Source organism: Andrena cerasifolii, chromosome 2 (genome assembly GCF_050908995.1).
Source record: "Andrena cerasifolii isolate SP2316 chromosome 2, iyAndCera1_principal, whole genome shotgun sequence".
Taxonomy (NCBI): Eukaryota; Metazoa; Arthropoda; class Insecta; order Hymenoptera; family Andrenidae; genus Andrena; species Andrena cerasifolii.
In genome coordinates this window covers 10,437,620-10,457,916 of record NC_135119.1, presented here as the reverse complement: position 1 = coordinate 10,457,916, position 20,297 = coordinate 10,437,620, and the positions used below count along the sequence as shown (strand labels likewise).

General features: G+C 45.4%; 1 protein-coding gene across 5 annotated transcripts in view; it reads left to right on the top strand.

Moving 5' to 3' along the window:
- The window catches only part of Btk29a (tyrosine-protein kinase Btk29A), a 197,235-nt gene that overhangs the window by 167,815 nt on the left and 9,123 nt on the right, over positions 1-20,297 (top strand). The gene's annotated exons all lie outside the window — the stretch shown is intronic.

Here is a 20,297-nt window from a genome sequence, read left to right as displayed (position 1 = left end):
AGGTTGATTAGAATTTTAAATCTCTTCTGGGTGTTGAGAAATTTGGAATATTTAGAAGCACTGTAATTCCAGGGACTGTGGTGAAGAGTGAAGGATGCTTCCGTAGAATGTGTAAAATTTTAGGGCTCTGATGCGATTAAGGCTAGGGGAATCTAGCTGAAAGTTTGGTCTTTGGAGATTCTTAAGTTCTTGGACCTTGAACAGTTGCACTTGAATCTTAGTGATATATTTTGTATTATTTGGCATTATATTTGAGTGGAGGATTTAGAACAGTGAAGTATAGAATTTTGAAATTTCAAGGCCCTGAAGTAATCAGAAAATTTAATTAAACTTCTTAAAATCTCAATACCCTTCCCTACAATTTAGAAACCTAACAAAATCTCAAGAATTTCATACAGTTGCGAATAATATTTGACCAAAAGGTCCCCAATCCTAGAATTCTAATACCATCACCTGATCAACCTAAAACTGCGAACACCCCACTCTCTAAAATACTAAAAAAAAATGCAATTAAAACCCTCAAAATCTCGACACCCGTTCCCACAACTTAGAAGCCTAATTAAAATCTGAGGAACCCAGCACAGCTACCCAGAACATCCACACAAGGCCTGAAGAGCCACAGAAACCCACCGCGACTATCTGATCTGCTTAAAATCATGAAGGCTATGAAATTCTTGAACTTCAGCCGTCCACTGCAATTTTAGCCCTGGCTCCAGACACTTCCTGCACCGTGGGAAAGTCGTGACAATGACAGCAGATGCAAACGACGGATTGTAACGGGATTAAGTGATTCGCTGCTTTTAGCTCGTGCCTGATCAACCCTAAAACTGTCGTTCCGATGTGAAGTAGATTGGATCGAGCGCAATGATATACGGGGACCTTCCAGCTCGCTCTCCTACGACAATTGCTTCATCCGGTGGCAACAAGTAGGCTGCCTCGACCATTCCACATCGCGCCGACTGTTTTCCTTCTCCAAACGGTATCGACGCGCTCTCGCTTCTGTGCCCCGATAATCCATCGCGATCGAGCTTCATCATATATTCCATTAAACGGCTTTATACCACCTCCAATCGCCTGATGAAAATCGGCAAATCAACTTTCCCGATGCTTTAAACACTTTGTAGAGGAAAACTCAGATCACCCAACACTCATCTCATCTGTCAGCAGCGATTCCCAACCTGTGGGTCGCGACTGGGATCGCAATTGTATTTTACAGGAAAATAAATTTGCCTTTCGCGGAGTAATTAAAACAGTACGCTGCAAAAAAGTAAAAGTACATTTTAATCTTATTAGTTTTTATTTCTTCCAAACATATTTTTTATTCCTTTTAGCATCACATGGCAAGTTTTTATCATTTTTAAATAACTCAATGCTGACATTGAACACAAATCGCGACCCACAGGTTGGGAGCCACTGCACTACTGTACATCAAGCTGAGGTCTAAAAGGTGCTTAATTGAAGTGCGATTATGTTTACATCACGTGGACAATTTGCCAGTGACATCGATGGCGACGGTGTCTGCGTGAAATCTACGATTTGCGCGGACAAGTGGAGTGGCTGCTGAATATATCAATCGAGTTATCGGTCTGAGAATATCCTTGAACGCAACGAAAGGATCCATTTACCCTCCACCAGTCATTCCTATTCATAGGATCAGAGATAAACGGTCGAGATAAAAGGTGGGGAAGGAAAGGTGAGCCAAGACCGCTGGAAAATGAGTCAGGCCTGAGCACAGGCTCCCAGAATTCCCCAGAACCACAAATTTCAACGTTTCACCACCCTAGTTTCCCCCAGCACGGTGTTCCGCGTTTCCCACTTGCCCCTGGCAGCCGTCAACCCGCCACGCTTCGATATATCCCCCTTTACTACCAGCGTCCTGTGACGTGGCGTGTGGTCGTGCCTCGTGGTTAGCCGCGTGTGGTTTCAAAATAGACGTTCTTTTTTATGGAACATCGTGAGAAGCATTTTTCCACACACTCCCCCTGAATTTTCTATCATCAGAGTGTTTGGAACCGCACGGAAGCTTAGAAAGCAGAAATGTTCTTTAGTTTCCTTCGTTACACCCACTTTTTGTTTACGAAGTTTCCCCTAGATCCCCAGAAGATTCCCCTAGCTATCAAGAGTATCGTGTAACTCAAATAGATATTCTCAAATTATGAAAAAGTTTCTTAAAACTGGAGGTTTACAGTGGTGGTAAAAAAGAAGGTTGAAACTGTGAATAGGAAAAGTAAGATGGTTCCATTGGAAAGAATAATATCTTAAAATTTACATACCGTGGGTTGCCAGAACTGGACAGTGATACCAACATAATATGTAACCCTTTGTCATGTGCGGGAATCATTCAGGCTCATTTGCTCACAGTACTCGCTGAACGCCCATCGGCGTTATCCGCACGGACTAGTATTAACTTATCGTTGGTTATGTGTTTTAAGCTTTCCTTTGGTCATCAGTGTACGTTACTTGAACGTTCCATGGAAGTCACGGTGAATTATGGTCGAGCGGCTCGATGCAATCAATGCCCCATGAAGCACCGGAACAACTATGCCTGAACACTATGGCAATGTCCCATTTACATTTGACCAGCCCTCTGCGTCGACACGGCCAATTAATCGAGCAACTAAACGCGGAATTACCCGTCGCCAAACAGCCCAATTAACGTGCTCAATTAATCGGCTAACAAAACACAAAATTACTCAAATGGCCACGGTAAACTTTATCTGGGCCAGTTGCAGCAGAGTCCCCAGTGCAAGTTCCGTAGTTCTCAATCATGTTCACCGTGGACGGGGGCAGGATATGAGTCAAAAACTGGGTCAAAAAGGACCCAAGAGACGTAGCAGGGTTGACGAAATGAGAACGCAATTGGGACAGATAAATAAAAAACAAAACGCAGACATCCAAGAACAATTGGAGGGGTATAGAGACACAGTAGAACAGACAAATGCACATGAACGCTCACCCATACACAGAGCCATGTCATTACAAGATCGATCAAACATAGCGTGGGTACACTGACGGTCTCCGTTTCACGGTAGGCAAACAGATCGAGTTAAACAAATGTCGTGAAGGATTGCGAAAAATCAGCGAGAGGACTGCGCGGAGAGGTGCGCAAACAACGCTGACCGAGATACAAGCTGGGACTTTCCTGCTCCTCTTCAGCGAAGAACTTAAAGCAACCGTACATTTCCATGGAATTATGAAAATATACGATATTATAGGTATACTGAGTAATAGTGAGATTTGTGGGAGATGATGGAGAAGAAAAAAGTGCAAGAAGTAGTAAAACCTCTGTACTAGATCACCTGTCGAACCTCTAAACTAGTACTCAACGTTCCCTCCCACAGAATTGCCCTGTGGCGCCACCACCGACTCCGCCCACTCGTCCATCTTCTAGTTGGGCTTGACGCAACCATGCGCAGATACACTTGCATTCAGCTTTTCATTCCAATCACAGTGTATTCTCAACTTCCATTTGTGTTTCATTTTATTAGTGTTCGTCTTGTCAACGTCTCGTTGAAATTGTTGCTCTAAATGAACGTACGAGAAATCTGAAACGTGGAAATAAGGAGTACATAGGATCTTTGGTGGTTTTATTATCTTGATACCTGGAATTTGAGCGAAACCAGTGATCAGATGTGACATTTCGGCCTCCCTGGACATAGGTGAAAGCCGGCAACGTTTGCTGTTCGCGATTCTACGGCAAAGAGGGAGGCAATTGGCAGCGTGTGATTGGGGTGGAACGTTTCAAAATCGGGCGCACGAAACCGAATCGATAAGTGCGTGAATATGGGAACACGGGAACAACGGGAATCTTCGCTACGCAAATACGAATGCAAATATTATCGTTGGCGTAAGGACTGCGAAATAATTACTTCGCCTGAAAGCTTTTGCGATGAATGAAGCTGAAATGTTTTTTGTTGACTCAGGGGATATTCATCCCATCGGTAAATAATTCGGTAAGTAATTCTTTTTCGCTCCCACATATTCTGCTCGATGAGAGTGCCAAATTGAAAAAGAACTGTGTTAGCGTTTAGTTGGAAAGGAACTAAAGTTTCAGCCAATTGGATCGCGTAGAACTACTTCAGGGGGCGGAGCGCTTCCCCCTCTCTAGATACCGTCACGACACGCGGAGGGGCGGACGCTCCGCCCCTCGAAGCTCCCTTACGCGATGCAACTACCCAAAACTTCAACAGTCTCTCATGTAAAACGTTCCCCTTGCAATGCACAATTCCCATCCAACTTTCCACCCTCTTCTCTCGCTCTACTACACGCACCACCCGAAGTGTATAACATTCGAAATATCCAGTTTGTTCATTATAATTCTGCTGCAATACGTCCCATTTCAGAGCCTGCCGTTTTTTCATATAATAGTACCTTGGTTGCAGTACCCCTCATATTTAAAATCCCCGGAGTACGAGAAGAATTAAACACGTAAAGCTATCAGTTACCTGAAAGCTAAATACAGAGACTAAAGCTGTGTACTTAAACGTCGTCTGAAGAATCGGGAAACAATGGAAGAATAGATTTGAGAAACAATACTGTCCAGCGAGAAATTTCACCAACCCCATTCTTTCTCCCTCCACCACCTCCCTTCGTCTCCTGGTAGGAAACGAAGAAGAGTTCTATATTCAAGGGAACGCGGCAAACACAGTTGGGTCAGTTTCCGCGGGCAGCGGCCATTCATTTCCGGCGGCGGTATTGTTCCGGCCGAAATGCACGGTTACTCAAGCTTTTTATGCCCGCGGGCGGTTTACGACGGGAATAAAACGAACGTCGCGTCGCCCACCTATCTCTCCCCCCCACCTCTCCCTCCAGTCGGCTGGCTGGCTTGTTTAGCGTGGTTACGTGCCACTTCGGAAGCCTTTTTAGCGTACCCCAGTTGTCTACCCCTCCTGTACCCGCAATTAAATCTTTTCGCTGGCTGCGATCGCGAGCCACGTGGATCTGAACGCGATATCCCCGAGGGATGAAACACGGGCATAGTTGACGAGGGGACACGTGGTACTCTGTAAGAGCGTCGAAGTGTTCTACACTTGACTATCTATGTGCAAGATAAGTTTGCAAGGGTGATGATTATGAAAAACTGTAACGTCCGGAACCGCCATTCCTGGACGAGAAGGGTCCTCCCTCCTCCTTTGCCGCGTCACCTCGGGTGTACACAACCGTAATCAATCCTTAATGGCCTGTTGCGCGCAATGGAGTACTGTGCGGGGCAGGTAGATTGACGTTTTAAAGATCGAGGTGGAAAAGAAGAGGCGCGGCGTTTCGTCTTGGGACCGTCAGAGGGACTCATCCCATCAGTAGGGCTACAGTCGATGGGCCCTGCCGCCCTAAGCCGGTATTCATAGTCGCTAGTTATTCTTAAGCAAATGCTTAAGCATGCGGGCGCATCCTCCCACTAACCTATTAGGTAGGTAGTAAAGGATGCCGAATGCTTAAGCATTTGCTTAAGAATAAGTAGCGACTATGAATACCGGCCCTAGACGCGTGGGGACTAAACTTGGAACTTGTATATATACGAACGAGACTAGGACCAGGCACTTGCGAGAAAAAGTTTGGGAGATTAGACCTCTGGTGGCACCAGCTAGCACTAACTCTCGCCAACCTATGGTAAGGCTGAAACGTTACAATCTTATAAAAATATTCTGCGAGCATAAAACTGAAGAAGCAACGCCATGAAACATGCTCCCTCTTTATAAGCACGTCGATGGGGCCCACCCACGTACATATATCGAGGGAATGCTGTATTTGAGGTTCGGAACGTTCAGTCGAAGCGTTACTACACCCTCCAAAGCGTTATAAACCTTTCTTAAGGCGATTTAATTAGCGGCGCAAGGCGTGATCAAGCCCCTAATGAAGCTAGTCGCGTTTCCGCCGCTTGTTACGTCGAAGAATCGTCGCTCCAGGAGGAGTTAATCTCTCAAACGAGGTGGCGTGTCTCGTTAGCTGCTGAACGGCCGCCTGCCCTTTGAAGTGGATGCGCAAACGCTTTCAGAAATTAGGGCCGTCGCGGGAGCCCCGGAATTTCATGGTATATTATTAGGGACACTCGATGTCAAGAGCAATGCTATCGTTTGCGATGCCTCTGGTCGGACCTTCAACAGAGTCTGACGCTCAAGTGCTTCTAGATCTCGGCGCAGACAACCTTTGTATTGTTCCTCGACCGCCAGATTTCGTCGAGGAGCTTCGCCTCGGGTGTCTGTCCCAGGTGGCGATACTTTCTGTCACGACCGGTCGGCTGGTGGCCCGATCAAGGGGCAAGTAGTCTCGGTCGCTGCGTGGTCAGACGCGGCGGACACTGACGACAGAACCGCGTGCAGTGTTACGCACCGATTTTCATGAAAATTCGTGGCAAGGTAGAGAATTACAAAGTATTTCACCCATGTTAGGTTGAAAGTGTAGATACTTGATTGTTTACGAGATATTTAAAATAAAAATCGCTGTCGCTACTTGTTACGTGAGTGAAGTTTCAGGGACTTAATGCGCCAAAGGGCAAACACGATTTTTATTTTAAATATCTCGTGAGAGAAATCAAGTATAAACGATGATAATTCCGCATGCCTCGAAATTGTTTAAATTCTCGTCCGGACAGTTCATCGAGAATTAATTAGCGATATGGGTTGAAGACAACGCCGCGTTAAAGGATGGGATATTGGAAGCGAATCAATTATCTGATTGGGGATGATTAACGCTGCATTCACGCCGTCGTTAATTGAGGCGATTAATTAGTCACGTGTAATTACTGGCCGATGTTTCTCAGCGATCCTCTTCTGGACAGCCTCGATCTATCGATCATTGAACGAGAAGATATTGGGACCAGTGGGTAGACCGAATATCCGGTAATTAATTGAATTTTACAAATCTAAAGGTGATTAGGATCAACAGGAACTAAAATTTCTTTGTTTAAAGAAGAAGACATACTTTCTAAAATTCAATGCTTCTCATAGTTTCAAAATACTCGAGGTAAAAAACAAGAAGATATATCTCATAAGTTAAGTACATATTTTAAAATTTATCTTCGGCTTCCTTTGTATTTAAAAAAATAACTCGAAAGCAAAGACTTTCAGAAAAATGATCCTTTCATTCCTTAATTTTTTCTTCGAACCTTCAAATATTTACCCTTCCCATAATTCCATAAATCGAAGTGCAATAGAATCCCCAAAGATACTACAATAATATAATTTTCCTCACATTCTCTAATCACCACTGCGCTTATCTATCATCAAGCTTGCCAATTACCCCCAGTCTCGATAATTAAACACCTCCTTCGCTTATTCTCAAAGTGACTCGCGTTTTACATCAACTGAACCATCCACAATTACGCATGGAATCCGTGTAGCAAACACATAATCCACGCGATGAAATCGAATTTAGGTTTCGTCGGACGTGAAATCATCGACATTCTTACAGCAACGATGGCCGAGGCTGCGCTTTCAACAGCCACGCAGAGGCTCCTCGAACATCGACTAGACCAAACGAGAAAACAGGTTCCGCGAGCTCCAATTATGGTGTCCCGATGCAAGTTCAATGCTCGGCGATAAACTTCCCGGAAGAAAAAGCGTGACAAGACGTTAATTGAAGGATTTGCATTAAACAGGAGGCAGCTAATTAAAAAATCACCGTACCAAAGAAAAAAAAATATTTTTGCTTAGTAACATTGCAAAATACACACTCTGCTAATGTATACACTTTAAATGGGTCAAATACTTTGAATATATATATATGCAAAAATATTTCGTTAATACTTTTTATTAGTCTCCCAAAAATTACTCAACTTCGAGGCACCGCTTGCTGCAGAGTCTCCCATTGCTTTCTATCACACGCCCCTGTGGAATTTTACATCCTCATTAGGTCTTGCAGTTTGCACATATCCGAATTAGCGCAGCAATATTCAACCAAAAAAAAAAAAGAAGGAAAGTATCGTAAAATCCCCACTCGAGCAGACAGTCTGCAGAGGGCTCACGGACGCAGATAATCGAGGGATCGTGGAACTATGAAGATTGTAGACGTGGAGGGTGGGAAATTTTAATCTCTCTTAAGCGAAATCGCACGTATGCAGGTTCGTACGGGCGGATGAAAGAAGAGAATGGGGGCGGGGATGAAGCGCGAACGAAAGGCGATTTCGTGTTTCATTCGCGCGGCTTAGTACTCGAACAAGTTGGAACCGATCCAGATTAAGGGCTGTCGGATTGTTATTAAAAGCCGGGGTGGAACGCCCGAGTGTGCCACGTTTCGTGGAGGAACTCTCCTCCACCGGCTACTTATTCACTGTTCGCGAGGAATTTTGGAAAACGCGACGGCTGCTGGGTGGTACCTCGGTTGGCGTCGGCGTGAAAACACGCCGAGGAGATTCCAGTGTCTGAACAGCTTTGAGACTTAGCACGTGGGAGGCACAGTGTATGATGGGACGAGTGTAACTTCGCTTTTCAACATTCTCTAGCACTTGCACGATGATTCGTTGATTAGAAAAGCGACTGGCGGTGGAAAATCTCAATGAACGCGTAACAATATAATAATAACAATACTAATACGTTTTTATTACACCGTCAGATTGTGTTAGATTAATGCATAGTTAGTTGTTGCTTTTTTTGTGGTGTAATGGAGGAGATTCAGTCAAATATAGGTACTGGGAAATATTTATTACATCACTCGAATAAACACGTTATTACTTTATACTTCTCTTATTATTAGTACTAGGAAAATAGTATTGCAACAATGTGCAGCTCACTAGATAGTTAACTACGTAAATTTCAGAGTGATGCAATAAATATTTCCAGCATGTAGGTTTCAAGTATGGGTTACAGGTAAACAGTTCCTCTGTGAAACTAAAAAAAAATCAAAGCATTCTTTCCTCGTTTCTTCGTTACACTTAACCCCCAATGAACATACGTAGTACAGATAGGTTCCACGAAGGTAACGCCTGCACCGAAGTGACTCTTCCGAACGCCTATCAGCTTTCGAAATTAACAACAAGCGTTTCAGAATTTCGCCACTGTTTACCTCTTTACCCGTGGAAGCCAATAACTATTCAGAAGCAGCTCATGCATTCGACACTCGGATTCGTCCCGAAGACACACCTAGGAACAACTGGGTCCCCTAGTGGCGGGGAAAACATCCCCCGCGCGATTTAATATTCACCGGATCTGGAACTAATCCAGCAGCAGGGGGCGGTGGCATTTTTGCAGAACGCGACACTGCAATTTCCTCCGCGGGCACCGTGCCGAGTGCCCAACCCCCTACCCCCTCCTCAGTCCTGATATAGGATCCTCCTTGTCCAGAGGATCCTTCGATTCGTCTCGTTCGACTCGAATCCACCGCACAGTCTCTCGAAGGTGTCCAAGTCACGCGATCGATGCCAGACGCATACATTACCAACCCCCCCCCCCGACCCCCACCTAGGCCCCCACCCTCCCTGCCTCTGTCCTCTGGATTATTGCAGCAGCCGTGTTTCCGGTTTCGAGGAGCGAGTGGAGGAGACGTACAGTGGCACTCGAAGCGATACAGTTCGCTCTGAAGCAGACATATCGCTGGATGCTGGGGGTTTCTTGCGTGCGGGGGGTGAAGCTCGAAGGAAGACGTTTGTTTCGGGGTAATTGAAATGAAGGGGGAGCAGCAGGCGGCGGAGAAACTGGAGTTATTGTCGTGGACTGTTTTTGGTGCTCGGGGAAATTTAGTGGGGAGGAGAATGCTTTGCGGAGGAATTGGGGGTGTTTTGTTGCACTTCTCAATTAGAAATTAATCATCGAAATATTTGAACCGCTACGGTACCTTTATGCGATTTGTGGGAAGGGAATGTTTCGTTGAGGAAGGGAAGGTCTTTCGCAACCCTCAATTGGAAATTAGTCGTCGAAAGATTTGAATCGTAGCAATGCCTTCGTAAAACTTGCGGAAGAAGAGAATACCCTTTGAATGAAACATTTTCAAGCGGTTTCATCCGATGCCGGATAAATTACAGCGTCCGCTGACAAGTTGGGGGTGGAAAGCACGAGTGCAATGGAGGGAGCTGTCAGATCGATGCCCCCAGCGTAATATCCAGTAGATCTGCACAAGCTCCGATGCACCAGCAGCATCGTTTGCCCTCTTGATCCTGTCTTCGAGATGCACGAGGGGCTTAACCCCCGATCGTTCCCTCCCACTACTCGCTAGTCGCAGAGCTGGATGAAGTTACGCGATTCTGGCCCTCGAGAACGGTTCCCTCTGTCGTTCCTTCTACTTCCGAATATTAATAATCCTCCCTAGTTCATGCACTCGCGGAGGGTTATTAAAATAGGCAGCGGGGGGGGGGGGCATTTCGTGGACCCTATTATGAAGAACTGCGATAGGGGTTTATGATACGTAAAATACTTGGAGCATTCGGAAGTTTGCAACTCCCAGGAGTTATTCGAGCCGGGAGTCGAGAACTAGTTCCGCGGAGATCGAGGTGGGTCGTAGTCGAACTTCGAACCGCCCAGAATGGCCACATATACAGGGAGGTCGAGGCACCTAACTTCACTTCAAATTACTCGTAAACCACTCGCTGTGTGGGAAAGTGTTTCGAGCAAACATTGCATGGTATCAAGGCAGCAGTTAATTTTCCTAATTTTTTAATTTAAATTACATTTTTAAAAAAATCGCGCAATACATATCTATATATCCTCTACGTATCCCAAAAGTTTTATAATTTTTTGAATTTCCGGATTGTGGATCTTCCCTTGTTAGAAAAAAATGGCCCTTCCTGTAAGCACCCCCTTTAGTAATTTCTTCGAATTTTCAACGACAACGGCAATCATTCAGATGTTCATAGTTAGTGAAGCGCCCTGTATTTTGCGCAGGTGTGCCATTTATCGAAAGTCAGCATACCCCTGTATTAGTTGCTCCTTATTAAAAATGTCCGTTGGGATCGATAAAGCACAACCATCGCCAGAGGGGCATTTATTCCGCGCATATATCGCCGCCTGCACGGAGGGAAACATCCATAACGGGGCGATTCTTCTGGATTAGTCTTCATTTGTCGGCCTACAATACGAGCAACTATTATCGAAGCTGCACACTGCACAGTCATGACAATACCGCATGCAAACTCGTTAATCTGTTAGCTGAATACTACTAGGAATATTTATTGGTAAATAGATAACGTAAATACCACTCGATTATTTAGCGAGCATCCACTTCCACTTCGTGAAGATTATTTTCTAGGATGTGGATTCCGAGGTGATGCAATAAATATTTCATTACAGTATGCAGTAAATTTTTATATGTTGGCATTCGTGTTTGAAAAGTAGTTGTGGACAAAAGCGATAATTTAGTTAAAATTCTTAAATTCTTTAAATTTTATTACCAAGGTCCAAAAATTTACAGAAATATTGGCGAATGCTTATCCTGGGGTGCGATACACCCCGTCTGACCACGAAGGGTTGAAGTTAGTGGTAGCAAAACACGCCTCGTTTACTGCTGATCCATCGAAAAGCAGTGTAGCTACAAAAGTGCCCCCAGAAGTGCCGGCGCCATCGTCGATTCTCCGATACGCCGATGAAGGGGGCAGCACAGTAGAGTGGTACTAATTAACGCTCAAGAGCGAAGATAATTGTATGGAGGACCCTCGGCACCGGTACAATTAACGACAGAGGACCCAAGCAAGAGGGCAGCCTCCAGTTTAGTGTGGATAATTAACGAAAATCGAGGGAATTATGAACGACTACCAAAAGAAACGAATGCACGGAGGAATTTGAGCACCGCGTTCCCCGCGCGTGTGTGGAGGAAATTAAACGTGGCAGTGGGTCGTGATAACGGTGTTCGTCGGGGATTCAAATTTCATCCGTGGATCCTCGACGATTATGGACTGATCTCGCGGAAACGCCGACAATTTAGACGATCCTACGAGATTCTACGGTGGCTGGAGCGCGTGGTCGTTTACCCCAGCTCAAATATCCCGACAGAAATGGCTGGCAGCCGAGCTGCCTGGACGGTCTATGCGCTAATTGAGAACTTACATAAACGGGAGGGCCAGAAAGCCTCGGATAGGCTCGACTTAATTTCGGTTAAACTGAACGTCGAAGCTGACGGTGCCACCGACTCATTCGATTGTGGCCGCCGGAGCCGAAGGTTCTAGGCGGGAAGCTATGGCCTGGCAATGCCCTAAATGTTCACGAAATACTATACCTACAAACGTTCAGAAGATACTACAGAAGTGGTCACGAAATACTATAAAAACGTTCGCGAAGAAAAAGGGCAACCGTGTGAAATCGATTATTCGGCTAATCGAAGGCACGCGACCGAAACCGAATGCGCTGTCTGTACAAGTACTTGACTCGTCGCAGGACGGGACTAGATTCCGTTTCTAATTTCCTGGGGAAAGACAGATGGCCGGTTCGGAAGTTGAATTGAGTTTTCGAGGCGTCTGATTGGTCAGGGATTGTAATTCAGCCATTGTGCGACTTTATATACAGATTCGTAACGCGTTCGATGGGTATTCCTTCGTGATCGCGTAGGTAGAAAGATCGGTTCCCATGAGACACGTAATCTTACGCCACTTACACAGGAATAAGTCCCATGCTCTTTAACCCTCGCAAGGTAGCCTCCGAGTCAATTCCGACCAGTAGCACATTTTCTCTTGCACTTGCTTCAAAGTAAATTTCTAAATGAGACCACTACCTGCGAAGTTCTTTCCCCGGATTCATCCAAGCATCTTATCGTTCAAAGAAACAAAAAAGGGGAAGGTGACTCATGGCATGGGTCACGAGTGACCCAGCTAGAGAGTTACGACACGTTCCTCTATATCACGCAGTACCGTGCCATTTACTAATACGTTCCACACTTTCCACTTAAATTAATAATACCTGTCTCCCGTCACACATCGCCACTACCGTCGTTCAAACCTACACCCGAACATCCTGCACTCGCAGGAACGCTTCGATCGATTAGCGCGGCAGCGTAATTAAAATTTCAACAATTACCTGGCTCAACAATCACGCGAATCAACGAACCAAACGGAAAGAACGCGTCATGCTTGCACAATAGGCGCGGAACACCGTCCCCCCCTCGACGCCGCGCCATCCCCACCATGGCTACCGAGGGAAATCTAGTTACTTTGCGTAACAGCTTTAAATTCCCTATTGTCTCCGCGCAGCTGGTATTTACTCTGCGTCGACGTCTTTACGGGGACGCGGCCAATGCGCCCAGCACGGCCTCGGCGTTGTATGCGCGACTGTTCGCGCACAATGCATGCCTGCGACCAACCTGCACACAATATATCACTACACGCGCAACGGCTAGGCACTCGGCCACGTACGATCGGTAATTAATCGGTTTTTGTGTACCCACCAAGGTGGTAATGTCGCTCGGGCCCCGGAAACGCCCGTGGCGATTTTCGATCCAGCTCCACGAATCCTTACGGCGGATTCACATGTGTCGGTTGTGTGGCGTCAGTGGCGATAAATAGCCTGTTTGTTTCAGCGGCAGTAACTGAGACGGATGTGTGATATGAGAGTACAGTACGTAAAAGGGATATAACGAGACTGCGACAGCTGCGTGAGTTTCGAAGTTTTGGGAAGAAGAGGTCGTCTGGAAACCTTAACCTCCAAAAGAATGCCAAACCTCGTACAGTGACTCGCATTAATATTCGGACACTTTTTAAAATCGCATAACTTTTTTAGAATTGGTCCAAACAACTTGAGTTTTTTTGAGAAGCTAGAAGGATTTGTTTGCTAACTGACGCGTTTCGTAGTTTTGAAAAAAAAAATGTATTTGGTTGGAATAGCGAAATTCTTTTCACAAAAAAAAGTTTAAAAATCGACCTTTACTATTCTTTTCGCTGTTCCAACCAAATACATTTTTTTTCAAAACGACGAAACGCGTCAGTTAGCAAACTAATCCTTCTAGCTTCTCAGAAAAACTCAAGTTGTTTGGACCGATTCTAAAAAAGTTATGCGATTTTAAAAAGTGTCCGAATATTAATGCGAGTCACTGTAGCTGTTAATTTTGGGACTCCCGCAGATTTACGACCTCGCCTATATCCCTTCTACGTATTATACCAGAGTAACAAAAACCCCACTGACACTGATATAGCACTGAACCGTCACGGAACTGGCGTTTGTGAATCCGCCTTTATTTGCTGGTCCGTGCGAGCGGACTACATTTTCCGGGCGAGAATGAATTCTCATCAGCGGAATTTTGAGATCAGTTTCCGCGTTAATTGGCGCGTACTCTGCTTTCATTGATTCAAGTGCTTTTATTAATTGCGCGTTGTGTATAAAGCGACGAATTACGAGGTGGGAATTGTATAATTTATGCCTCGTGTTCGACGAGGCTAAATTCGTTCAAGCTTCCTGGAACTCTGCATTGTGTATTGTGGCCCCTGAAGCTAGGTAACTTTTCTTCGTTACTTTCTTGTTGGAGATGGTAACGACGGGATGCAGTAATTGTGATTTCAAACGTCTCCGTTTTTATGTACGGTATAGAGCCACGATATTATACCACTCGTGTCTCGGTCGCAATTTCGGACTAAAGCGTCCGCAATGTTTAACTGCTTTGGAGAAGCGCAATCAACCATCAATGAAATCCAATTCCCCGCGACGAGCACGTAACTGTCCCGCTGGCGTTTAACAGCAATTATACGGGAACGAGACGAGATGGAAGTCTTCCGGGGGAGGAAGTCGGCGTTCTGATTTAAACTTTCCTTTCTCTCGCGAATTTCACGGATTTCGCCCGGCACAATTACAGGCGCGCGCCTGTCCTCGTCGCTAACCGAACGCTGATACCTCGAAATCCTCGAACACCCGAACCTTCTTCGCTTTTAAACCTTCGTCGACGACGAGTGGGTCTTTCTTGACCCACGCGTAATAACATACAGAATTCTGCTACACTTTCCGCTCAATTGTTTCTTATCAAATGTTATAATTTCACTCTGCACTTTGCGCAATAAGGCCCATTATTAATAATGAATTCCCGAGGATTTTTTACACGTTTGTTTTTACACTTCGTACACATTTAACGCGTCTGCTTCCCCGCCCACCGCGATTCTCTCAAATGATGAGGCAAAGGCGTCACCTCGTGAATTTCGAACACCGCCCCTCTATGTCGGTGTGTATTCAACGGCCGTTAAAAATGTACGATAAACCCGCGGAAAGGGAGGACAGACGCGACCAGAATAACGACTCCCTTAAGGAAAATCCTCCGGCTTTGGCGCTAAAGTCCGACCCGCCTGGATCATTATACGTTGATTTGTGCGCCCCAGATATCCGAAAAGTGAGCCGCCCTTTACCGAGCGGTATACACATGCCGACGTTCCGTCATGGAAAAAAGTATAATGGACCAGCGCCGAGATCAATGGAGGGGCCCTCTTCAAGGTTCTCTTCGTCTCAGGGGAAAAAAGAATGATCGATGATCTCCCTCTGTTCCATAAATCTCGCTACTTAACGAAAGGACCGGGGGTAACGATCTCGTGTTTACGATCTTCTTATGCAGCGCCATCTATCACAGTCAAGCCTCGGCAATCCAAAATAAACGGCTACTCGAATTACCGAGACTCCGCTGTGTATAGTAATATGTAAATAGTTTAAGAGAAGAACGAAAAGAATTCCTCAGGTACATCGAAATACAGAGAGGTTAGTGGGAGGGGCTAAGAGAAGTGGGCGGAGCCAAGTGAAGTGGGCGCGGCCTGTTCGCCTGCGCATGCGCAGTCTGGACCACGCTACTGCTTGTTCCACCTATTGCACTCGCTCGGAAGGAAACAAAAGGTGGAGGAAAGAACTAGGATCTTCAGTGTTAGAGAACCTCCAAGTCTATCGACCCTTCAAGGTATACAAAGTCATCTAGAATCAAGCAACGGCTTCCACGTGGAACAGGAAGATTCTAAGAAAATGAATCGAGCTTCCAAAGCTTTAAAGCACGACGACTGAAGACAGTCCAGTAATATTCCGAGTCTCGATGATAAGAAGCATCTTCCCCACCTGTGACCACTACGTCCAGATATCCTGATGGATCCGGTGATTGGGTATCGATCATCGCTGCACAAAGGAGGAGCTTCCATCCCCAGCACAACTCTGGTCGTATCTCGGTTTTCGAACCCTCCAACTTTCCGTCTTCCCTGATGCTTCATCGCTTCCACGAACTTTGGGGAGATTGAGATGTTTCTGGTTCTGTGGTTGCACAATTGTGGGCGGGGCGGGGGGGGGGTGGTTTCGATGGCTGAGCGCAGATGGATGCGCCATATGGTTTTGGGGTAAACACGAATCGATGAAGGGGATCTCCGTGGTTAACCGTAATCTCGGTACAAGGGGTGGGGTAGCCGAAACATACCTTCTGAATAACTCCTTTAACGCGTTCCGTGCCACGTGAGCTACTGGTGGCTCACGATGTTTATTGGAAATTAAAAGAAAATTGAAAAATGATATCTCTCAAAAATTATTATCGAAATCAGAATGAAACCAAAAACAGCTGAGTTCATGAAAAATATTGCAATTTACTTTTCTCATTATCACTGAATATCCACCGTGGCGCGTACCGTGTAAGCTTGAAGGCAGGGAGGTACGTTTCCAGTAGAAATTATTTGGTGTCACCTTTCACTCGAAAGTGACATGAAAGTTTTTATTATAATTTTCTTCAATTTCGTCGGGCCTTCGTGAAAATTCGGCGAACGCGTGACCCACCTCCCACGTTCCACTCGCGCCCGTTGAACGAGAATTTTGAATTAATTATAATCATCTCGAGTAGAACATCTTCTGGTTATCGTTTAAGAAACTTGGCCCGCTTCGTCGGCGAATTAATAAACCAAGGAATAACGTGGCGGGGAATTAGCGGAAGAGCCGTGTCCCAGTTTCCGGGGCGGACGAAAATCCGAGGGAAACTCGTTTCGGGCGAAACGGGGATTTTTCTTTCACAATTTGCGCCGAGGGAGCGCCTCGCCCCGCTGCGAGCCTCTCTTTTCAACAAGAGGCCTGAAATCTCCACGATACGATGAATCGTCGGCCTTGTAATGAATTAACGGGTCACGGACAAACGGTAGAAACGAATGCGAAGCACCGGGCGAAACTATGCGCATCGAGGGTGGGTAATTAAAAGAAAGCAATTGGCGTGGGTAGCATCGCCTTTGGATCGAATTTCGTGAAGGACAACCTGCGTGCAACGTTGCGAACGTTTTATTTGCTAGATGATCATCATTTTCTATTCCCCAAAAAAAAATTTGTGAACCCAAATTTCCTCAGAATATACTCATGAATTTCCAAAATATTATAATTCAGTAAACGAATAACATTTTCTATTTTCTTTCGGTTTATTATGCTAGCTTTGACCACCAGTTAGGTTTTCGACGACACACAGTGGTAAAATAATGACATTTAATTTTCAGATCAGTATATTTCGCTAAATATAAAAAAACCAGCAACGAAATTCGATAATCGGACAGGACAGCTCGATAGAGAATTTAATTGCGAAGAATTTAAAAAAAAAATTGTCAAGTTTACTGAAAAATTACGGTCAGTAGACTGATTTGAAAAAAAAATGTCATTATGTGCCACTGTGCGGCGCGCGCGGCGACTCTGCGCGGCCTCACTGACCTACGCAAACCGTGTAACTTGACCGCTGAGTTGCCGTGCTTCAGGCGTTCCTCAACCGAACTTTTAAAGCTTAATAACTAAGAAACTAAGCCTCCACCGCGATTTTATTAGTCTTCACTTTCGCCTTATTTTGTTGCGTAGAATCAGCCGTTTCATTTTTTATTATCTGTATCCGAGTATACTGTTTTTACGTGTTCCGTTTCGGCACGGGACCGCAGAAGCAGGTCACCTGTTCGCCACTCGTTTGTATCGATAGAGGGAGGTTTGAACTTTGCGATTCTAGCGAACATTTTGCCGGGTGAGCGAGCATTTACCTCTACGATTCTATCGTGCGTGTTTAATTCTTTTGTTTGCTGTACGAACGGCGCAAGGGAAAAGGTGACTGTCGAACTCGCGGTTCATCAATTTTTCAGACCAATGCTCCGCGTCGTCGACCTTTCAGATTTCTCTTTTTTTGGGAGGAGAACGTTTATATTCCGAAAGCAAAAAAAAGGGCGACCGATATAACGTTGTGAATTCGGGAACAAAGCGAGGAAACGAATGGAATATCGCGAATATCGACGTCCGTATTCATCTGATAGGGAACCATTAGTCACGGTGTGGTATGACGGGAGATTAGTGGGGGGGGAGGCGCTAATCGGCGTGGTTCAGATAGTACTATATTTTGTGATATTCGTGCAGTTTACAGAGTATTACGTTTGTTTGAATAGTGAATATATCTTGGTATATAATATACAAATTAACATTTTTACATTTGCTTTGAGTATCCTATCATAACATTGCATCTTCTGTGAATATACTAAAAGTGTCAAAATGCATAAAATTGTTGTCCTTTTCCTTTTTTAATACATGCTAATTAACTGCTAATATTACCCGTACTGCCAAAATTTCCTCAGTTTACTGTACTAAGTTTCATATTTTTCTACGTCTTGCACACACCGTAGTACTAATTGTAAGAAAATCAATATTTGCATAAAAAAGGTACTATCAAGTAACCTATATATATATTTTTCACCTCGTCAGAGTGAATTTTCACAAAAAAAGGAAAATTCTGATTTTAATGAAACTTCGTGTGAATGTAGAACACATTTGAGTATATAACGAGTAATTTTCTTTTTTTTGTGGAAATTCACTCTGACGAGGTGAAATCAGCCCTCAGAGTTATCACATTTTTGTGTTTTAATATAACTTTGTAACGCTGCGAGGTAGAAAAAAAAATTAAATATTAAAAAAGAAACGTACTATGCGTTATGCTCTATCCTGCTACCAAAATAAAAATAAAACTTAGAGACAAATCTGTAGCTGGGAAATTTGTCAAGATCATGAATTAAGCCATCGAGTGACGGTACCGATTGATACATCAATACAATCATTATCTCCTAATATTTCTCAAAGAGAAAATCCCCAATCCGACAATTAAAAAAATTATGAAATTTTGGAGATAAATACAAGTATCGCCCTTTTTTTTGCTGCCCAAATTCACTCTAAGGGTGTAAAATTGGCCCCGGAAAATCCGGCTATCTTCCCAATTTTGTATTATAAAACAAATTTTCCAGCAAAAGTTATTTCTTTTAATTAGAACTATCATTTGGTAATTTACAATTCTCACAGTTCTGCATACCCCAAGGTTTTAAAATCGATTAAATTTGCGGTTTGGGGATCATCCCTTGTCAGTTCATTATTGCCAACACTCTAACATATTTATTCCACCGCTCCACCAAATACCAACAACCGCACTATACCTCTCCCAGCTCCTATACCACCTACACGCTCGACGCCCGCCTGAACCAACACAAAAGCTAAAAAAAAGAACGCTAAAACAGACACTAAGCTTCTGTAAGAAGGTTTCGAGGAGACGCGACTTGCTTATCCCCATCCCTGTGATCTCGCGCGCGCGCGCGCGCATACAGGGAGGAACGAACTGCTTCCGGTAATGAAACTCGACGCGAAGAGGAAGTTCGGAAGAGCGACGGAGAGGGGGGGCCTCGGCGAGAAAACGAGAGAGGGACACAGCAGGCACGCACGTGGGGACGTTGAACGGTCTAAGGGGTGCTGGAGGGGATGCAGGAGGTTGAGGTCGCATTGATTTTGTCTAGACAGGGTGGAGACTAGCCGCGGTATCGTCCTTCGCTCGCCGCTTGATATTCCGACAGCCGAGCGCACACGGTGCACGCACCTGCACTCCGGTGCGCGTCCTGCCGCCCGAAGCCGCACTCTCCCAAACGGCAATCCGAATCTGTGCGTCGCCTCGTTCTTCCCTCGGCCCCCTTCGCCTGGAGTCGCAGCGTGTAATTCGATCGAGTGCCAATCGCGAGTGAAAGCCGGCCACGGTGCAGACACGCGTTCGAACCGGCACTTTCACTAGCGGGCCGATAGAATCCGTGGTAGAGTGCCGGCAGAGTGGCAGATGTGACGACGAATTACTTTGACCAGTGGGATCGCGATCGACCGAGTGCGACGTAAGGTCGACGAGGGAATAAGAAATGAGCGGAGCGGTGGGTTCGACGGGCGAGGCCGCGACGGAAGGGGATTCTGGAGAAGTCCGACTGGGTTGCAGCACCGCGAAAATATACATAAAATGTGTACAGTCTGTAAACGGATCAGCCGGCTAACGAGCGAACGACGGGCTTCGCTCGTTAGGCGGCGCGGTAATCGCGGGCGCAAAGAATCGGACGCTGCCTCGGACGTAGGAAAAGGGGGGTATTATTTTCGCGTATTAGCAGACATGTTACGGGACACCGTTGTGGAATGAAATACCGGTAGAGTTGC